We start from the raw sequence: 22,440 nt of genomic DNA on the forward strand, positions 1-22,440 counted from the left end.
TCCCATTAGAGAAAGGGCCCTCTGACCTGGAAAGGCAGAAAGGTCCTCTCGGCTAATGGGAACTAGCCCACTCACACTGAAGCAGCTATCTCCCATTAGAGAAAGGGCCCTCCGACCTGGAAAGGCAGAAAGGTCCTCTCGGCTAATGGGAACTAGCCCATTCACACTGAAGCAGCTATTTCCCATTAGAGAAAGGGCCCTCTGACCTGGAAAGGCAGAAAGGTCCTCTCGGCTAATGGGAACTAGCCCACTCACACTGAAGCAGCTATTTCCCATTAGAGCAAGGGCCCTCCGACCTGGAAAGGCAAAAAGGTCCTCTCGGCTAATGGGAACTAGCCCACTCACACTGAAGCAGCTATTTCCCATTAGAGAAAGGGCCCTCCGACCTGGAAAGGCAGAAAGGTCCCCTCGGCTAATGGGAACTAGCCCACTCACACTGAAGCAGCTATCTCCCATTAGAGAAAGGGCCCTCTGACCTGGAAAGGCAGAAAGGTCCTCTCGGCTAATGGGAACTAGCCCACTCACACTGAAGCAGCTATCTCCCATTAGAGAAACGGCCCTCTGACCAGAAAAGGCTGAAAGGTCCTCTCGGCTAATGGGAACTAGCCCACTCACACTGAAGCAGCTATCTCCCATTAGAGAAACGACCCTCCGACCTGGAAAGGCAGAAAGGTCCTCTCGGCTAATGGGAACTAGCCCACTCACACTGAAGCAGCTATTTCCCATTAGAGAAACGGCCCTCCGACCTGGAAAGGCAGAAAGGTCCTCTCGCTAATGGGAACTAGCCCACTCACACTGAAGCAGCTATTTCCCATTAGAGAAAGGGCCCTCCGACCTGGAAAGGCAAAAAGGTCCTCTCGGCTAATGGGAACTAGCCCACTCACACTGAAGCAGCTATTTCCCATTAGAGAAAGGGCCACCCGACCTGGAAAGGCAGAAAGGTCCTCTCGGCTAATGGGAACTAGCCCACTCACATTGAAGCAGCTATTTCCCATTAGAGAAAGGGCCACCCGACCTGGAAAGGCAGAAAGGTCCTCTCGGCTAATGGGAACTAGCCCACTCACACTGAAGCAGCTATTTCCCATTAGAGAAAGGGCCCCCCGACCTGGAAAGGCAGAAAGGTCCTCTCGGCTAATGGGAACTAGCCCACTCACACTGAAGCAGCTATTTCCCATTAGAGAAACGGCCCTCCGACTTGGAAAGGCAGAAAGGTCCTCTCGGCTAATGGGAACTAGCCCACTCACAGTGAAGCAGCTATTTCCCATTAGAGAAAGGGCCCTCCGACCTGGAAAGGTAGAAAGGTCCTCTCGTCTAATGGGAACTAGCCCACTCACACTGAAGCAGCTATTTCCCATTAGAGAAAGGGCCCTCCGACCTGGAAAGGCAGAAAGGTCCTCTCGGCTAATGGGAACTAGCCCACTCACACTGAAGCAGCTATTTCCCATTAGAGAAAGGGCCCTCCGACCTGGAAAGGCAGAAAGGTCCTCTCGGCTAATGGGAACTAGCCACTCACACTGAAGCAGCTATTTCCCATTAGAGAAAGGGCCCTCCGACCTGGAAAGGCTGAAATTTCCTCTCGGCTAATGGGAACTAGCCCACTCACACTGAAGCAGCTATTTCCCATTAGAGAAAAGGCCCTCCGACCTGGAAAGGCAGAAAGGTCCTCTCGGCTAATGGGAACTAGCCCACTCACACTGAAGCAGCTATTTCCCATTAGAGAAACGGCCCTCCGACCTGGAAAGGCAGAAAGGTCCTCTCGGCTAATGGGAACTAGCCCACTCACACTGAAGCAGCTATTTCCCATTAGAGAAACGGCCCTCCGACCTGGAAAAGCAGAAAGGTCCTCTCGGCTAATGGGAACTAGCCCACTCACACTGAAGCAGCTATTTCCCATTAGAAAAAGGGCCCTCCGACCTGGAAAGGCAGAAAGGTCCTCTCGGCTAATGGGAACTAGCCCACTCACACTGAAGCAGCTATTTCCCATTAGAGAAAGGGCCCTCCGACCTGGAAAGGCAGAAAGGTCCTCTCGGCTAATGGGAACTAGCCCACTCACACTGAAGCAGCTATTTCCCATTAGAGAAAGGGCCCTCCGACCTGGAAAGGCAGAAAGGTCCTCTCGGCTAATGGGAACTAGCCCACTCACACTGAAGCAGCTATTTCCCATTAGAGAAACGGCCCTCCGACCTGGAAAGGCAGAAAGGTCTTCTCGGCTAATGGGAACTAGCCCACTCACACTGAAGCAGCTATTTCCCATTAGAGAAAGGGCCCTCCGACCTGGAAAGGCAGAAAGGTCCTCTCGGCTAATGGGAACTAGCCCACTCACACTGAAGCAGCTATTTCCCATTAGAGAAACGGCCCTCCGACCTGGAAAGGCAGAAAGGTCCTCTCGGCTCATGGGAACTAGCCCACTCACAGTGAAGCAGCTATTTCCCATTAGAGAAAGGGCCCTCCGACCTGGAAACGCAGAAAGGAAAGCAGAAAGGTCCTCTCGGCTAATGGGAACTAGCCCACTCACACTGAAGCAGCTATTTCCCATTAGAGAAAGGGCCCTCCGACCTGGAAAGGCAGAAAGGTCCTCTCGGCTAATGGGAACTAGCCCACTCACACTGAAGCAGCTATTTCCCATTAGAGAAAGGGCCCTCCGACCTGGAAAGGCAGAAAGGTCCTCTCGGCTAATGGGAACTAGCCCACTCACACTGAAGCAGCTATTTCCCAATCGAGAAATGGCCTTCAAACCCGGAAAGGCAGAAAGGTCCTCTCGGCTAATGGGAACTAGCCCACTCACACTGAAGCAGCTGTTTCCCATTAGAGAAAGGGCCCTCCGACCTGGAAAGGCAGAAAGGTCCTCTTGGCTAATGGGAACTAGCCACTCACACTGAAGCAGCTATTTCCCATTAGAGAAAGGGCCCTCCGACCTGGAAAGGGTGAAAGGTCCTCTCGGCTAATGGGAACTAGCCCACTCACACTGAAGCAGCTATTTCCCATTAGAGAAAGGGCCCTCCGACCTGGAAAGGCAGAAAGGTCCTCTCGGCTAATGGGAACTAGCCCATTCACACTGAAGCAGCTATTTCCCATTAGAGAAAGGGCCCTCCGACCAGGAAAGGCAGAAAGGTCCTCTCGGCTAATGGGAACTAGCCCACTCACACTGAAGCAGCTATTTCCCATTAGAGAAACGGCCCTCCGACCTGGAAAAGCAGAAAGGTTCTCTCGGCTAATGGGAACTAGCCCATTCACACTGAAGCAGCTATTTCCCATTAGAAAAAGGGCCCTCCGACCTGGAAAGGCAGAAAGGTCCTCTCGGCTAATGGGAACTAGCCCACTCACACTGAAGCAGCTATTTCCCATTAGAGAAAGGGCCCTCCGACCTGGAAAGGCAGAAAGGTCCTCTCGGCTAATGGGAACTAGCCCACTCACACTGAAGCAGCTATTTCCCATTAGAGAAAGGGCCCTCCGACCTGGAAAGGCAGAAAGGTCCTCTCGGGTAATGGGAAGTAGCCCACTCTCACTGAAGCAGCTATTTCCCATTAGAGAAACGGCCCTCCGACCTGGAAAGGCAGAAAGGTCTTCTCGGCTAATGGGAACTAGCCCACTCACACTGAAGCAGCTATTTCCCATTAGAGAAAGGGCCCTCCGACCTGGAAAGGCAGAAAGGTCCTCTCGGCTAATGGGAACTAGCCCACTCACATTGAAGCAGCTATTTCCCATTAGAGAAACGGCCCTCTGACCTGGAAAGGCAGAAAGGTCCTCTCGGCTCAATGGAACTAGCGCACTCACAGTGAAGCAGCTATTCCCATTAGAGAAAGGGCCCTCCGACCTGGAAACGCAGAAAGGAAAGGCAGAAAGGTCCTCTCGGCTAATAGGAACTAGCCCACTCACACTGAAGCAGCTATTTCCCATTAGAGAAAGGGCCCTCCGACCTGGAAAGGCAGAAAGGTCCTCTCGGCTAATGGGAACTAGCCCACTCACACTGAAGCAGCTATTTCCCATTAGAGAAACGGCCCTCCGACCTGGAAAGGCAGAAAGGTCCTCTCGGCTAATGGGAACTAGCCCACTCACACTGAAGCAGCTATTTCCCATTAGAGAAAGGGCCCTCCGACCTGGAAAGGCAGAAAGGTCCTCTCGGCTAATGGGAAGTAGCCCACTCACACTGAAGCAGCTATTTCCAAATAGAGAAACGGCCCTCCGACCTGGAAAGGCAGAAAGGTCCTCTCGGCTAATGGGAAGTAGCCCACTCACACTGAAGCAGCTATTTCCCATTAGAGAAAGGGCCCTCCGACCTGGAAAGGCAGAAAGGTCCTCTCGGCTAATGGGAACTAGCCCACTCACACTGAAGCAGCTATTTCCCATTAGAGAAACGGCCCTCCGACCTGGAAAGGCAGAAAGGTCTTCTCGGCTAATGGGAACTAGCCCACTCACACTGAAGCAGCTATTTCCCATTAGAGAAAGGGCCCTCCAACCTGGAAAGGCAGAAAGGTCCTCTCGGCTAATGGGTACTAGCCCACTCACACTGAAGCAGCTATTTCCCATTAGAGAAACGGCCCTCCGACCTGGAAAGGCAGAAAGGTCCTCTCGGCTCATGGGAACTAGCCCACTCACAGTGAAGCAGCTATTTCCCATTAGAGAAAGGGCCCTCCGACCTGGAAACGCAGAAAGGAAAGCAGAAAGGTCCTCTCGGCTAATGGGAACTAGCCCACTCACACTGAAGCAGCTATTTCCCATTAGAGAAAGGGCCCACCGACCTGGAAAGGCAGAAAGGTCCTCTCGGCTAATGGGAACTAGCCCACTCACACTGAAGCAGCTATTTCCCATTTGAGAAAGGGCCCTCCGACCTGGAAAGGCAGAAAGGTCCTCTCGGCTAATGGGAACTAGCCCACTCACACTGAAGCAGCTATTTCCCAATCGAGAAATGGCCCTCCGACCCGGAAAGGCAGAAAGGTCCTCTCGGCTAATGGGAACTAGCCCACTCACACTGAAGCAGCTGTTTCCCATTAGAGAAAGGGCCCTCCGACCTGGAAAGGCAGAAAGGTCCTCTTGGCTAATGGGAACTAGCCACTCACACTGAAGCAGCTATTTCCCATTAGAGAAAGGGCCCTCCGACCTGGAAAGGGTGAAAGGTCCTCTCGGCTAATGGGAACTAGCCCACTCACACTGAAGCAGCTATTTCCCATTAGAGAAAGGGCCCTCCGACCTGGAAAGGCAGAAAGGTCCTCTCGGCTAATGGGAACTAGCCCATTCACACTGAAGCAGCTATTTCCCATTAGAGAAAGGGCCCTCCGACCAGGAAAGGCAGAAAGGTCCTCTCGGCTAATGGGAACTAGCCCACTCACACTGAAGCAGCTATTTCCCATTAGAGAAACGGCCCTCCGACCTGGAAAAGCAGAAAGGTTCTCTCGGCTAATGGGAACTAGCCCACTCACACTGAAGCAGCTATTTCCCATTAGAAATAGGGCCCTCCGACCTGGAAAGGCAGAAAGGTCCTCTCGGCTAATGGGAACCAGCCCACTCACACTGAAGCAGCTATTTCCCATTAGAGAAAGGGCCCTCCGACCTGGAAAGGCAGAAAGGTCCTCTCGGCTAATGGGAACTAGCCCACTCACACTGAAGCAGCTATTTCCCATTAGAGAAAGGGCCCTCCGACCTGGAAAGGCAGAAAGGTCCTCTCGGGTAATGGGAAGTAGCCCACTCACACTGAAGCAGCTATTTCCCATTAGAGAAACGGCCCTCCGACCTGGAAAGGCAGAAAGGTCTTCTCGGCTAATGGGAACTAGCCCACTCACACTGAAGCAGCTATTTCCCATTAGAGAAAGGGCCCTCCGACCTGGAAAGGCAGAAAGGTCCTCTCGGCTAATGGGAACTAGCCCACTCACACTGAAGCAGCTATTTCCCATTAGAGAAACGGCCCTCTGACCTGGAAAGGCAGAAAGGTCCTCTCGGCTCAATGGAACTAGCGCACTCACAGTGAAGCAGCTATTCCCATTAGAGAAAGGGCCCTCCGACCTGGAAACGCAGAAAGGAAAGGCAGAAAGGTCCTCTCGGCTAATAGGAACTAGCCCACTCACACTGAAGCAGCTATTTCCCATTAGAGAAAGGGCCCTCCGACCTGGAAAGGCAGAAAGGTCCTCTCGGCTAATGGGAACTAGCCCACTCACACTGAAGCAGCTATTTCCCATTAGAGAAAGGGCCCTCCGACCTGGAAAGGCAGAAAGGTCCTCTCGGCTAATGGGAACTAGCCCACTCACACTGAAGCAGCTATTTCCCATTAGAGAAAGGGCCCTCCGACCTGGAAAGGCAGAAAGGTCCTCTCGGCTAATGGGAAGTAGCCCACTCACACTGGAGCAGCTATTTCCCAATAGAGAAACGGCCCTCCGACCTGGAAAGGCAGAAAGGTCCTCTCGGCTAATGGGAAGTAGCCCACTCACACTGAAGCAGCTATTTCCCATTAGAGAAACGGCCCTCCGACCAGGAAAGGCAGAAAGGTCCTCTCGGCTAATGGGAACTAGCCTACTCACACTGAAGCAGCTATTTTCCATTAGAGAAACGGCCCTCCGACCTGGAAAGGCAGAAAGGTCCACTCGGCTAATGGGAACTAGCCCACTCACACTGAAGCAGCTATTTCCCATTAGAGAAACGGCCCTCCGACCTGGAAAGGCAGAAAGGTCCTCTTGGCTAATGCTAACTAGCCCACTCACACTGAAGCAGCTATTTCCCATTAGAGAAAGGGCCCTCCGACCTGGAAAGGCAGAAAGGTCCTCTCGGGTAATGGGAAGTAGCCCACTCACACTGAAGCAGCTATTTCCCATTAGAGAAACGGCCCTCTGACCTGGAAAGGCAGAAAGGTCTTCTCGGCTAATGGGAACTAGCCCACTCACACTGAAGCAGCTATTTCCCATTAGAGAAAGGGCCCTCCGACCTGGAAAGGCAGAAAGAGCCTCTCGGCTAATGGGAACTAGCCCACTCACACTGAAGCAGCTATTTCCCATTAGAGAAACGGCCCTCTGACCTGGAAAGGCAGAAAGGTCCTCTCGGCTCATGGGAACTAGCCCACTCACAGTGAAGCAGCTATTCCCATTAGAGAAAGGGCCCTCCGACCTGGAAACGCAGAAAGGAAAGTCAGAAAGGTCCTCTCGGCTAATGGGAACTAGCCCACTCACACTGAAGCAGCTATTTCCCATTAGAGAAAGGGCCCTCCGACATGGAAAGGCAGAAAGGTCCTCTCGGCTAATGGGAACATGCCCACTCACACTGAAGCAGCTATTTCCCATTAGAGAAACGGCCCTCCGACCTGGAAAGGCAGAAAGGTCATCTCGGCTAATGGGAACTAGCCCACTCACACTGAAGCAGCTATTTCCCATTAGAGAAACGGCCCTCTGACCTGGAAAGGCAGAAAGGTCCTCTCGGCTAATGGGAACTAGCCCACTCACACTGAAGCAGCTATTTCCCATTAGAGAAACGGCCCTCCGACCTGGAAAGGCAGAAAGGTCCTCTCGGCTAATGGGAACTGGCCTACTCACACGGAAGCAGCTATTTCCCATTAGAGAAACGTCCCTCCGACCTGGAAAGGCAGAAAGGTCCTCTCGGCTAATGGGAACTAGCCCACTCACACTGAAGCAGCTATTTTCCATTAGAGAAAGGGCCCTCCGACCTGGAAAGGCAGAAACGAAAGGCAGAAATGTCCTCTCGGCTAATGGGAACTAGCCCACTCACACTGAAGCAGCTATTTCCCATTAGAGAAAGGGCCTTCCGACCTGGAAAGGCAGAAAGGTCCTCTCGGCTAATGGGAACTAGCCCACTCACACTGAAGCAGCTATTTCCCATTTGAGAAACGGCCCTCCGACCTGGAAAGGCAGAAAGGTCCTCTCGGCTAATGGGAACTAGCCCACTCACACTGAAGCAGCTATTTCCCATTACAGAAACGGCCCTCTGACCTGGAAAGGCAGAAAGGTCCTCTCGTCTAATGGGAACTAGCCCACTCACACTGAAGCAGCTATTTCCCATTAGAGAAACGGCCCTCCGACTTTTCTGCCTCTCCAGGCCAGAGGGCCGTTTCTCTAATGGGAAATAGCTGCTTCAGTGTGAGTGGGCTAGTTCCCATTAGACAAGGGGACCAATTGATCTCCTGTTGATCATCAACTTGTCCCGAATGTCCTCTTTCTGATAATGTTCAAAACAACACTTTATAGCCAACCCTCACAGTGCTGTAACAAACTCCTCAATGGTCTCACAACATTTCTGCTGTCTGATCGAAAATTGATAACAAGCCAAAATGTTATTCCCCTTCCCTCGTAATGCTTGTCCATCTTGGCTATGCATACATCAAGCTGGTTGCCCATCTTGATGCATTCAGCTTGTTTTAAGAAATTGTTGTCCAGCCCGACCTCGACAAAGAAACAGTGCCTCTTTCTTTTTACTCAAATAATTAGGACCATATACTGCTAACATATACTTCTGGAATCTTTCTTTCGATTTAATAACCTAGGAATAACCCAGTGCCTGGTATATTTCCCATAATCTTTGAATTTGTTTCTGTTGCTTCCCTATTTTTGTGCTCTTGGTATTTGTCACCTTGTTCACAGGGACAAATGTCTGTAATCTCCCTTTTAAGGTGCAATGAAAAAACACCTCTCAGAGTAACAGCCAATTGTGCTACGGCATGCTCCCTTCTTTATGTGTGCAAGTGTTTCTTTCGGTCGCTACAGTGCACGTGGGACAGGCACAGCACGGAGCGCAGTGCCCGCAGTGAAGGCCTTCAGCTTGTTACATAGCTAAGCAACAGACATGTCAACTCCTTATCATGTCTAAAATTGCCAGGTAACAACTTGCAACACCGGACGATGCGTCCTTGGATCACGTGCTCTGTCGTCTGCATGCACAGCTATGCTGCTAGGGTGCTTCCTGTGTCCTCGTAGGCTCACGCACAGCCCAGATAATCCCCAATACATGCCTGGAGAGTCCCACTGAGCCACCTATTTGACTGTGCAACTAACCCTGTACCTGTACAGCCAGTGCAACTACACTCAATGGCAAGTGCAGGCTCTTTGTCATTGCCGCAACTCATCACCATCAGGAAGTGAACCAGAACACAGTCACTATGTGTGACTTCATTTCTTTTAAGTTCATCTTTATGCTGTAACAACTCTCTCTGTCCTCACCCTTACACCAACCACCATACAACTTGCCTTGCATTCTCTTCTAGTGTTCTCTGTTCACATTCCACACCCATACGATTCCCTCTGCTGACATTCCTAACACTGTAAGGAGTCCCCCTTTCTCCTAGAGGACTTTAATCCCATGGCCATTTTCCGTATTCTAATATTACTCAACTAGAGTTGTATTGCCAAGTGGGAATGGTTCAGTCAGTCCCCCTCTAGTGCACTACATGAGCATAGGTTGATCCTCCTTGGATTGACGACGCATTGGCCCTATTGGGCATGAAGATTTGTTTGCTCTCCTGGCCAGAAAGACCATTTGTCTGTCCCGGGCTTGAAGATGCGCTGGCACTCTTGGGCTTGAAGACAAAGATAGGCCCTTCCAGGGGCCAGAAACTGATGATGTGATGGAGCTGCAGGGCCAGAAACCGAAGAGAGGCCCACTCAGCTTGGTGTTGAGAGTTAAACCACGGTCAAGTGTATTTACCCAGGGTACTGCACCCCTCCTCATCTTTCCAATACCCCTCTCTACTTTTGATGGGCTAGGTATTAGGTTAAGATGTACAACAAGGCGCCAGCTGGCATAATACTTAATGGACACAGGCTTTCGTCCACACCATTTACCTTATTTTCAGGGTCCACCTTCTGCACTTCTTCCTTCCTCCACCTTCCTTTTCTTCCTCAGTACCTTTCCAAAAATGTTCCTCCATCGGTGGCCCTCTTCCTACACCGATTTTGTCTGTACCTTTTAAACTGTTCTCCAAGTAATTTCTTCCTTTCTCTTGTCTCTCACCTTCCATCTCTGCTTTCCCCCTTGCTAGTTTTCCCCTTTTCATGCTGCTCTCCCCTTTCCCTTCCTTTGACGCATCTTCACCTTCCTCTCCCATCCACCTCAGGTCTTACTCTCCTTCAACTCCCTTCGCCTTCCTTCTTCCTCTTTTACTCCGCTCTTTACTGCAACGCTTGTTTCCAAACTCCCATACCAGGCCTTCTACCAAAGCCTCCCTGTACAGTCCTGCCCCTTTTTATACTGGAAAAGGAAAGGTGTTAATTAATGTGCCTTGTGTGTACGTGACAAAGTGATTGGCTCTTCTGAGTAACTCGCCATCTTCAGATCTAGGGACTCGTATCAGTTATAAATTGTCAGCTACCAACTTGAAGTCAAGCAGCGCTGTCATGGTAGCTGCCTGACCCCACCATGGTGCCTCCTGCAGGCAGCTGCACAATGATTCTGCCAACCTTGAACCTCCTCATATGCCAACTTCATTGCATACCCAAGCTCAAGTAGGTCTTTTCCACAGTCCATACTGCAGACTGTGTATTCAAATGTACTTTTAGTGGGATCAAAGACGATACCCACAAATCTTTTGACCTTCTAATGCAGAGTTTTTCATTCTTCAAAACTCTACCAGGTCTTGAATTACAGACTGGTACCTGGCAAAGGATAAAGTGGATAGGGTAGATGCCTTGGGAATACCTTATATACTGGCTATTACCTTTCTGAAAGTACAGGCCAATCCAGGGTCTCGTAGCTCCATTCCCATATGTCCACCTAGAAACATGGTCACAGTTCTCTCCTTTTTTATGCTGTCACTCAGTTCATTGTTGTACTCAATATGTAATTCTTTTCATTGACAGTTTCATATTTTAAGTCATTTATATTCCATGAAAGTATTTATATTGTTAAAGTAGGCCTTATTTTCATTTATTTTATTACTTGAGTTATCAGTTCATGGTTCTTACATATTTATCATATTCAAGATTTATTATAACCATTTAATTGGACCAAAGTGTGAAATATCTTAGCCGTTGGCATAATTATGGATCTATGTGTTGAAATTGAACCTGAAGTAGTTGCATTTTTTCCAAATGTTTTGTACCAATTTTTTTAAATGGCAGATTTTGGGGTAGGTCGCTGCCACTGCACTTGGGGATGGTAGACTCACATGGGAGACATATGCCGAAGGCCGGGGACATCACCTCCAGCCGTCCTTGAGTTTTGGCTGGGCTACATTACAGCTTTTCCCTTCGTGGAGGTTTAGGCACACTGCTGGGCTCCCTGGTGGGGGAAAGCTGTAACATAGGCCAGCCAGAGCTCCAAGATGGTTGCAGGTAAAGTGCCCGGCCTTGGGCGGCTGTCTCCCATGTGGGTTGACCATCCCTCAGCCCAGCAGCAGTTCCAGGAAGCCCCAGAAGGGTGCCACTCCCTCAGGGTAGGTGACCCTGTCAGGGCTCCCTGGGACAGCCGCTGCACTTGGACATGGTCACTCCATATGGGAGACAGCTGCCCAAGGCCAGGAACAGACTATCCTGGAGTTCTGGCTGGCCTGATTTACAGCTTCTCCCTCTGGGAAAGGTCGGGGAACCTGCTGGGGCTCCCTGGGAGTCCTGCTGCACTTGGGGATGGTGGACCCACATGCTAGTCATCCAAGGTCGGGGACATCACCCCAGACCATCCTGGAGCTCTGGCTAGGCAGCATTTCAGAATTTCCCCTCAGGGAACGGATGGAGACCCTGCTGGTGCTCCTTGGGACTGCCATTGGACTTGGGGGATGGTCAACACTCTTTCACCCAGGTAGGTACACCCACACGAGGTACTGTTTTCATCCAGACACCTTTGGGAAGGTAGGCCATGTGTTGGCGGTATGTTTCAGTAGTTTCCAGGTTGGAAATGTCTGAAAATTGTGTTTATTTTCCCTAAAGTTCAGACTTTGCCGGGCTTTTGGGTAATAAGTTCTAGGGCAATTGGCACAAGTCAGACCTCTGTGGGTTCCTACGGGAGTCTGCTCTCCTGAAACACTTGTGTTACCAGTGGTTTAGCCTTTTCCATTTGCACCCAGGTAGTTGCACCGACACATGAGGTACAGTTTTCGTCAAGACATGTGTGTGTATGTAGGATGGTAGGATATTTGTTGTTTTCTCTTGGTTTAACATTTTCATACATTTGCTATTGCACTTTGTTACACAACCCTTTAATTTCCCAAATGTGACCTACATGTAGTTGCCGGTTTAAGCACTGTATGCTTTTGTAACCTGCTCATGTCACCTACCCTTCAAAAGTGCTGCCTGTGCTCTTTCACAAATGGTATGCTTGCCATTCCTCACATTTATTTTCCTTATTTACACATGCTAAGTATGTCTGTTTAGGCCGTCAGCATAAAATTCCTGTGTGCTATGGCTCCGTTTTTGGCTTATGGTACATGCGATTTCCTAACTGGAAAAGTCAGGGGAATGTAGCGGGGCACTGCTTTTCTCAATATTCATAGAAGCCATTACCTTACAGGTCCAACCATGTCCAGCACATACCTTTTTTAACTGTCATTTTTCAAATCTTTCCCCAAACTATGGGCATTTTCCCTACATAGATGTTGCCTCACCTGAGCAAATCACTTTTCCTAAACTTGGAATTTTGTCTACTTTTCAGAAATGTATGCCTTGGTCTTCGGTCTTCCCTTTCAGCTTTCCTACCCTCCTCTTCCATTCCATCCACGCATGGACTATTGGGGGGGGGGGAGAGAAAGGGGTAAACTCGCATAGCTCTCACAAAATTGATGGTAACCTTATTTTTTTGGTTTTCACTCAACCTGTTCTTGAAAGCCTGGAAAATGGCACATTCAGCACAGCAAATCATTTGTTCCTAGCTCTTACAAGGAAACACCCACAGGCTTCTTTGTACATAATTTTATTGGCATTGTGTGAAAAAACACAAAATGTGCTCCGTTTTCGGTTATTTTCTCTCACCCCCATACAGCAAACTAGGATTCCTAGGTGGCGTTATGATCACCTACATGTGGGAAGAAAGGGGGCCAAATTTGAGCGAGATATCACATGTAAATAAAGCATTACAAGGGATTGAATGGCGACATACCGAAACCACCATAAAAGGGCTCAGCGCGCGGAGGGGTGGGAGGCATTGGCAGTTAAGGGGTTAAAAACAAATAACACATTAGCTTAAAGAAATAGACAATTGGGTAATTAAGTGTTTTTATTATGACAAGTGCTTACACTGTAAAGCAACAAATAATACATATACATGTGTAAACCAAAGATCAAATTGGTGGAGCCATATGAAGTGAACCTGTTTTACCTGGGGGATTGGAAGGAAAAAGAAGCCGAATAGTGAAACATTTATGGAAAAACAGTTCTCATAACTGCACATGAGTCGTTGCAAGAATTGGATAAAAGAAAAAGTCAACTTTATTATTGCAAATGTTCACAATCTTTTGTCACAATATTTCCTGCAAGGGCTCAACAGATATCACGACTTAACACCTTCAGCAGGGGCACGATGATACACAGTGCCAGAGGTTTGTAACGCAATTATCGATCTATAAATTATTTGCTTTTCATAATGGTGCTGTAATGTGAACAAGTACAGGTAAACTATAGACAACTAAATGTCTCAGAACATTTCCAAGTTAAAAATGTCACTCGAAATATGGATTTATAGGACAGTGAGCTAAAATAACATGAAAAGCAACTCACACTGCCTAAAATTAAAATTGTGATTAGAGTGGAAGGAACTCAGAAACACTTGACACTTTTCTCAAGCGCACCTGGCACTTTTTGAATCTGTTATACTCTTTGCACTTTAATCAGGCATTTCCAATAGTTACGATTTGCCTTGAAGTAATATGGTTCTGCTTTGACTTTATGACGCATTTGCACACAGCACTTTTATATGGATGTATAATGGATTTATATGTACAAGGAAGTTTTGTCAGTATTTAATATCAGGCATTCCAAGCGGAGTGGCCGAGCACAAATGTACAAACAGAATTTGGCCTGTAGATATTCTGCCCCAGTTCCATAAAAGGCATGATGTACTAGACATTAGCCCTTGACCTGAATGGGCTTGGCCATGGGTAGCCAATGAAGATGGTGCACACATGGAGTAATGTGAGCACAACTAGGTGTGTAAGTGGCTACTCTGGCGGCAGATTTCTGCAGGACCTGAAGGTGCCATAAGAAGTAGCCAGTTTGTGCCAGAAATGGGGCGTTGCAGTGTTCCATGGAGGACATTACAAGTAAGGTCACCACAGGGGCACGTAACTGAGAAAGGAGTAAACAAAGAACCTAACTATGGGGTTTTCAGTTGAAGATGGCCCCTTTGACATACTGGACTTAGCTTTTCTGTCTGCGGAATCTCAGATGACATATTTACCTGTAAAGATGGCCAAAAAGAGGGGTCCAAAAGGCAGTAGAGGAAGGAGGGCCCACCACCAACACCACATTTTTTTCCCTTGAACCAGCTATTACACATCCATGCACCCACAGCTTCGAGACAGGACCTAAATCTGGTTGCTGCCTTGACAAGAGAGATCTAAACGGACCAGGATCTGTGTGATCTGTTAAGAATAACAGTGGAAGCCATGATAGCAGAGAAGCTTGGTAAGAAGTTACATGTACATGTTAAACAAAACCTGGAAGATGGAGGAAACCTGAGGGAATCCACATCTCAAGGCAGACGGTACAGAGTGAAAAGGGGGGATGGAAATTGACTGTTCGGTTAGAGAGAAGCAAAGAAAACCAGGAAAGTATGGCACCAGAAAGGCCGGCCCAGACGAGCAAGGCGGCATGGTCAACGGTATCAAAGGAGGCAGATAAGTCAAGTAATAAGCACCGACGCTGCCAGAGTTGTGCAGCCAAGTCGCATCATCCACGTTGGAGACCAGCACCCCCTCTGTGCCACATCCTGGACGAAAAATGGATTGAGAGGTGTGGAAGAAAGATTACTCAAGAAAGGGCAGATGAAGGTTCAAAAAGCTTCATAAGAAGATTCCAAAAGGGCCCCCGTGACCACCCCACCGTGAGGAGCGTGCTCCTCCCCGGCCATCCGAAAAAGGAGCAATAAGCAGCGTTACAAGACCCCAGGGCAGCAAAAGCAAAGGGGACGACCCGTGAAGCGAGCGGTCCCCAAGAAAACTCCAACTGCAGCGTTTGGGGGCAGAGTTAGTGGACCTGAGACCGCCAGGAGCGATGCCTGTGTGGGGACTGGCAGTCGAGCCGGAGGAGATCAGCGAACCTACGCGGGTGGTGCAGAAGACGCAGGGTGCCCATTCAGCCAAGGCAACATAGGCGAGACTGGGGAGTGTGAGCGGACCACCGCAGATCCACTGGCAGTACAGCAGAGCCGGCGCAGCCCGGACACCCAGCTACAAATGAGAGGGAGCGGGTAGTATTCCCCTGAAATCCTGCGCCTGCCTCTGCCCCATACAGCGCAGGGCCTCCACGAACCACGCGGCGCAGGGCCCCCATGAGCTGTGATGCGCCCCAGCTGGCGCAGGGTAAGTAGGCATAATTAAGGGAGTTGGCAGCCATGAAGCAGGTGCACGCAAGACGCTCCCCTCCCAAACAACGGACATGGAGGTTTATGAAAGCATCTGCCCCAGCGCACCATAACCTACACTTGGAAGGGGACCCCCCTATGGCAGGAGACCCGCAGCATACCCGGACCCCGGCAAAGGCTCATGCCCATACGATTCAGCAACATCAGAGGCAAACTGCAGTAATAGAAGGGTGACAGCACTAAGTCTCCTGCAGCATCCCCCCCGCTAACGGCCAGGGAAGGAACCCGGGGGCGAGGGGTGGGGACGGCACGTGCCCCCAACCCTCAGCATTTGACTCTGCAGGAGAGCGCTGCTTCGCTCCACCACCCACCCTTATGAAAACTAACCCTGCCATGCAAGATTAACCAAGAAGGAACCTCCATGGGTTCAAGAGCATACTTAGAGGCTCAGGAGTGGTGGGAGCGCGGGGCCCCCCCGGGCAGAAATTCATGAAGCTCCTGGACTCCAGGCCAGTGTGACACTGCGACCATAACCACTTTCACCTTTGAGCGTATTAGCCCCACGGCCCCCAGGGGGCAACCAACCTAGGATCTAAAGGGGAGCTAGACCCCCGCTGCGCACAGGAGGGAGAGAAAAGCATCCCCTTCCTACAGAACAACTGGCCAATACCCCGGGGTCAAGAAGAACCTCAGAGGCCTGGGAAGAAGCCCCCTACAGTAAGGTGCAGGCAGGCACTCGCCATCAGCAGGGAATGTTGCGCAACAAGGCCAAGGAGGCCAAAAAAGGCCCCTCAAGGGCCAAGATCTCAAGAAAACAGAAGGGACCCTTCAAAAGCTATGGAGAAATGAGGGGGAAGCCCCGGAGGAAGAGGATCCATCGCTGACAGAGAGGCAGCAGTTGGTGGAACCCCTGACGCTACAACAGGGGCAAGAGGTCACGAGCAAGGGGCTGCAACAGTGCTTTAAGGCATTCAGTGACCAAATGACTGCTGCCCTTCAGACACAATTAAGCCTAATACGCACAGAACTTGCACAATCCCTGCAGGAAATCAAAGGCGACAGTTGAATTGATACAAATGAAACGCAATTCAAGAACTCACTTAAAACACCCGGAAGATAGATGTATTAGCGAAGCAGCAGGCAGTAGCGACACAACCTGGAGCTCCAAGCCAAGGACTTGGAGAACCGCTCGGGAAGGTCCAACATCAGGGTGAAGGGGCTGCATGAAAGTGTGAGCGATGCCGACCTCAGGGAAACAATGCAGCACGTGTTCAAAGATTTGCTGGGCATGGCTGGGGAGAAATTCTCAGATAGAAGGTCCACAGCAAGAAGAACCCGGGGCCAGGCCAAGAGAAGTGCCAATGGCTTTACAGCAATACAACCGAAACAAATGGATCCTCCAAGCGACGAGGAAAGCAACCCTGATAAAAGTGAACAGCACCGTCAAAACTTTTCCAGGACCTGGCCAAATCCATACTAACAATGAGGAGGCAAATGGGCCCGATGACCAAAGCCCTTACCAAAGCCCAGATAAGATCCAGGTGGACATTCCCCTTTGGAATGGTCTTCAAGTGGGAAGGGTGCCAACACCTCATCACTACGTTGGATGAGGGACCCAAGATCCTGAATATTGAAGAAGAAGGGGATGCAGGGAGAGGACCTAATAGGAGGCCAGAACATGAAAGCCACCAAGAGAAGCCATGGGAGTGGAGAAGAGTAGAGAGGTCAGAGCCGAGACACAAACAATTGCGGGGTCTGGGGGGGATAGCAACGAAGCCCCAGGCTGAATAGACTGTTAACTTAACAGCATCAGGGGGGGGATCACGAGACAAGGGTTAAGACCCGGTGGGGTTACACAGGGAATGTCAGCCTAAGGATCGGCTCCGGGAGACAGGGGGGCAGGGGGGTGACGGATCGTGGAAACAGGGGAGAGCAGAGGAATGGCTCTCTCCGCACAGTTATTCTCTGGGATGGGAACGAGATCCAGGAACCTAGGACGACGTTACGGCTTGGGGAAGTTGAGCCGAGTCCAGCCAGAGGGGGTGATGGTACGGCGTAGGGAAGTTGAGCTGAGTCCAGCCGGAGGGGGCTATGTTACGGCCTGGGGAAGTTGAGCCGAGTCCAGCTGGAGGGGGATCGTTTCGACATAGTTACTCTCAGAACGTAACGGGGTATGGGTAGGGATCCAAATACTAAAACTCAATGTTAGAGGACTAAACACACCGACAAAAGAGACAGAAACTGGAGAACCTCCTCCAGGATACCAAGCCCGACATTGTGACGCTCCAGGGGACCGATATCCGTAAGCAAGACAGATACAGAATGAAGTTGAGGATAGCCCCAGGTTCTGCAGGCCAACGACAAGAGCAACGCTTGAGGGGTCCTCATAGCGTTTAGACACCTACCTAACGTCGAAATAATAGGCACAAAAGTCGACAAGGAAGGTAGATTCCTCTTCATCCAGCTACAATGGGGGGTGGCCTCTCACAATCGCCACAGTGTACGCCCCCAACTCCGGGCAGGACGAATACTTGCAGGGGGTTTTGGAGAAGCTAAACCAATTAACAACAAGCCAGCTAATACTGACGGGATTTTAACTTGGCGTGGCGCCCATCCACGGACAGAAGCGCAGACAGGACACCCACATCTGAAGGCCCATCTAGTAAACTACAGGCTAGCATAACAGAATGGCATTAGCAGATACATGGCATGAACTAAAAGGGGACTCCAAGGGGTATACTTACTACTCACATGTGCACCGAACATTCTCAAGAATTGATTACATATTGGTTTCGGAGACAATGCGTTAGCAAGTATGGATCATAGAAAGGGAAACCATAGCCATGCCCGACCACACTCCCCTGCAGCTACAAATCCAATGGGAGGGGGGGGGACCTCTGGAAGTGGCGGTTCCCCTGACATCTGCTGAGAGATGCAGTAATTTGCGATGAGATACACAAGTCCATCCGCAACTTCTTTGGGGAAAATAAGACCCCGGAGGTGCAGGAACATGTAGTATGGGACGCCTTTAAGGCAACCATGTGGGGGATGCTCATAGCAAAGCAGGCATCTCGAGCCAAACAGGAGAAGGCCCTTCATGTGGACCTAGAACAGGGATAATGGAGACCGATAGTGGGGATAATGATCAGGAGGGAGTATAGGCATATCAAAAGGCAAATCAATATCCTTCTAGCTAAACAAGCAGTAAAATCGCTCCAATTCTTGAGGCAGAAGTATTACCTTCAGGCAAACAAGATAGGCCAGCTCTTAGCCAGGTAGGTTAAGCAGAAGGAGGCGGCAGGTACAATACGCCACATTCAGATGGTGCAGGGACAGGAAACCACACGTACAGAAGAGATCCTTCAGGCGTTCACAGAGTTCTATACAAGCCTCTACTCTGCGGAGGCACCGGAGAGTGACCTCCAAAAGGCCTTCTTAAAATCTTGCTGGCTAAAAAGATTAGAACAGAGCCAGCATGACGCTTTAGAAGGGACGATTACCTAAGACGAGGTGGGTGCAGCGATCCAATCGCTACAACCAAATAAAGCCCTCGGCCCGGACGGGTACCCCGCCACATTCTATAAAGCATTCCATACCACATTAGTCCCGTTAATGACATCCCTGTTCAACTCCTTCTCCGATACGGGCCGCATCTCCCAGTCCATGGAGGAGGCCAAGGTAATCCTCTTCCCTAAGCCAAACAAGAAACAAACCCTCTGTAGCTTCTACTGCCCTACTGCCCTAATAAACCTTGATGCCAAAATCTTTACAAAAAATTCTAACATCTAGAATGGATAAAGTAATCACTGACCTGATCCACCCGGATCAAGCAGGCTTTGTCAAGGGGCGACAAACGTTTCTCAACATTAGGCGAATATCCCACCTGATAGAGAAGTCAAACAGGGCAGTCCTGAGGGCAGGGAGTGTTAGCACTAGATGCAGAGAAGACATTTGACCGAGTCAAATGGTCATTCTTGTTTGCTACCATGATGGTTATGGGGTTTGGCCCGGGCCTTGTCCACCTGGTCAAAGTCAACTATGGAGCACCACTTATCAGGCTGGCTATCAATAGGCATGTCTCCGAGGCGATAAGGATCACTAGGGGTACTAAGCAGGGCTGCCCATGTCACCATTCCTGTACGCAAACTTTCTCGAACCCTTCCTAGCTAGAATTAGACAGGAGAGGGAATAAAAGGGATTACATTCGGTGGGGAAGACCATAAGGCAATGGCCTTTGCCGACGACCTCCTAGTCGTGCTAACAGACATGGACACTTCCCTCGGGAAGTTAACAGAACTCCTAGGGGAATTTGGCAGAGTGGCAGACCTGAAGATCAACAACCAAAAACAACAGTTGATTAATGAAAACATTATTGGCTAATGCTTTCACTTTGGTTCGTCTTGCGCTGGTCCAAGAATGTCACCTCTAGCGGCACAATATGAATGCCCTCAGCCGTCCCTCTTAATCACGGCCCCAGTTCCGAAAAACAACAAAATAGAACCAGTGTCCTATTCCATTATTCCTAGTTTAAGTATTCAGGCGACCAGCCTGCTTTGAACACTGTACTTTTTTCAAACTAAACGCTTCAGACCTCCAGGACGTTCAGGCAGGGTCTGGGACAGGCAGTGGTAGCTCACCTCACGGCGGACCGCCAGCTCAATCCCAAGATCCAACTACAAGCTTTTTAACTGCAGCAACTTTAATATATGCTATTGGAGCTGGAATTACTGTGGCTGCTGGCACCAGACTTGCCCACCAATGGGTACTCGTTAAAGGATTTAAAAATTGTACTCATTCCAATTACAGTGCCTCGAAAGAGTCCTGTACTGTTATTTTTCGTCACTAACTCCCAGAGTCGGGATTGGGTAATTTCGGCACCTGCTGCATTCCTTGATGTGGTAGCCATTTCTCAGGCTCCCTCTCCAGAATCAAACCCTGATTCCCCATTGCCCGTGGTCACCAAAGTACCATCGAAAGTTGATCTGAATGCATCGTCGCGGTCACATGGATGTGCGATCGGCATGAGGTTATTTAGAGTCACCAAAGCGGCCGGGTGAGCCCGGATTGGTCTTGGTCTGATAAATGCATGCATCCCGGGAGGTCCGCGCTCGTGGACATGTATTAGCTCTAGAATTACCAGTTATCCAAGTAACAGATGGCGCGATCAATGGAACCATAACTGATTTAATGAGCCATTTGCAGTTTCACTGTACCAGTCGTTTGTACTTACACGTGCATGGCTTAATCTTTCAGACACGCATATGCTACTGGCAGGATCACTGAGGGAGGGTGGCAACGGGGGGAGCCGCGCGACTGCCTCAGAGCCAACCTTCGCACCCTCTGGGGCTGTCTGCAGGACCCAAGCGCCAAAGAGCATCCCTAGACGTGTGCGTGTCGGGTGGACAGGTTGGTCACGCGGGTGCCGGCGGCAGGGCCTGCTCAGCCATGCCACAGGGTGGGTGGGAGAGGCCAGGCACAACTTGAACCGGTAGGGGGGGTTTGCCAGCACGCTGCCACTGGTATGGCGACAGAGGGGGTCGGCAGCCAACGTGTGTTCCGAATTGCTGGAGAAACGTGCTTGGTGGAGGAGGGGCCGCGTCGTGGCTTGCAAGGGGATCCCATCTGATCTGACCACTGGGGAGTTGCCGGGCTGCTTAGCCTTCGCTCTAGAGCTGCCCACACGAGGGGGCCCTCCCCGAGGGAAGCAAACCCTTGACACGGTCCCAAGGCGGGTGGAAGCAAATTGCTTGAAACAGCCGAGGATGGCCAAGCAGTCCAACCCTAGACAGACCAAGTGCACCAAATCGATCCCATGGAGTGCTCGGAAGAGCACCCCCAGCAGGCCAGTCTCTGCTGGGGCATTGCGTGGGGCACGCCCCCCGGCTGGCCCGGGTTTTCACCATAGAGCCCGGGTTGGGCAACGAGAACCAAGAGGAGCGCAGACAGGTCCCTCTCACCCAGTCTATAGTAATCCGGAGGAAGGAGACTAAGTTTTGTCATCTGTGTACCCAGAGTGACAGAGTGGGACCTCTCTGCAAAAGCGTCGGGCTCCTTATAGACCCAACTGGAGAAACATTTTAAACTGACACCCATCAGAACTTCCAGAGCAGCCAAGCCGCCTGGTCCTTGCAGACATTCCTCTGGCCAATAACCAGATGTCCGGGCTCGGAGAGCGGCCATCTGGTAGGTCAAAGCATTCCAATGGGCCTGGATGGGAAGGGCCTTTGGCCCCCCCACCTGACAAAGGAAAGGGCACCGGCAGGTTCCCAAAGGCATGGGCCAACACCAATCGTCATCCTCGAGCTCTGGCAAGGCCACCTTAGAGTTTTTCTCCCCCCCTTCCACGTAAGAGGTTTTTGATCCACCCTGGAGCTTATCCCTCTGGGGAGGGACAGTCGCCCCACATGTGAGACAGTTACCCAAGGCTGGGTGCTTGGGGGGACCAGCACCCCCCCAGCCATCCTGGAGCTTTAACAGGGCCCATTTAGAGCTTCTACTTCCAGGGCTCCCCGCAACTATCGCAAGGCTTAGGGACTCCACCCACATGCACAAGGCTGGCACCCAAGGCCAGTGGGGGCAGCAGCCCCAGCCACCCCAGAGCTCTGGCCCGGGCCGCCTTAGAGCTTTGCCCGCCACATTAGAGCTTTACCCTCCAGAGAGGGACAGGGCTCCCCACGATCACCACCAGGCTTGGGGACAGTCAACCCAGACGTGAGACAGGCACCCAAGGCCAGGACACCCCCGCCGCCAGCCACCCTGGAGCTTTAGCAGGGCCCCTTTAGAGCTTTTCCCTGTGGGGAGCGATGCGACTACCACTGGGTCCGGGGGCTTTCACCCTGGAGCACTGGCCTGAGCTGCTCCCACAACATTAGAGCCTTTCCCTCCAGGACTAACCCACAAACACTGTGGAACTCAGGGCCGGCCACCGCGAGCGCATTTACCCCCACGCAGAGGAAAGGGACCCGCTCAGGGCGCCCCTTGACACACGCACCTCGTCTTGGACCT

This window comes from Ambystoma mexicanum, chromosome 10, assembly GCF_040938575.1.
Source record: "Ambystoma mexicanum isolate Mex_15411 chromosome 10, UKY_AmexF1_1, whole genome shotgun sequence".
Taxonomy (NCBI): Eukaryota; Metazoa; Chordata; class Amphibia; order Caudata; family Ambystomatidae; genus Ambystoma; species Ambystoma mexicanum.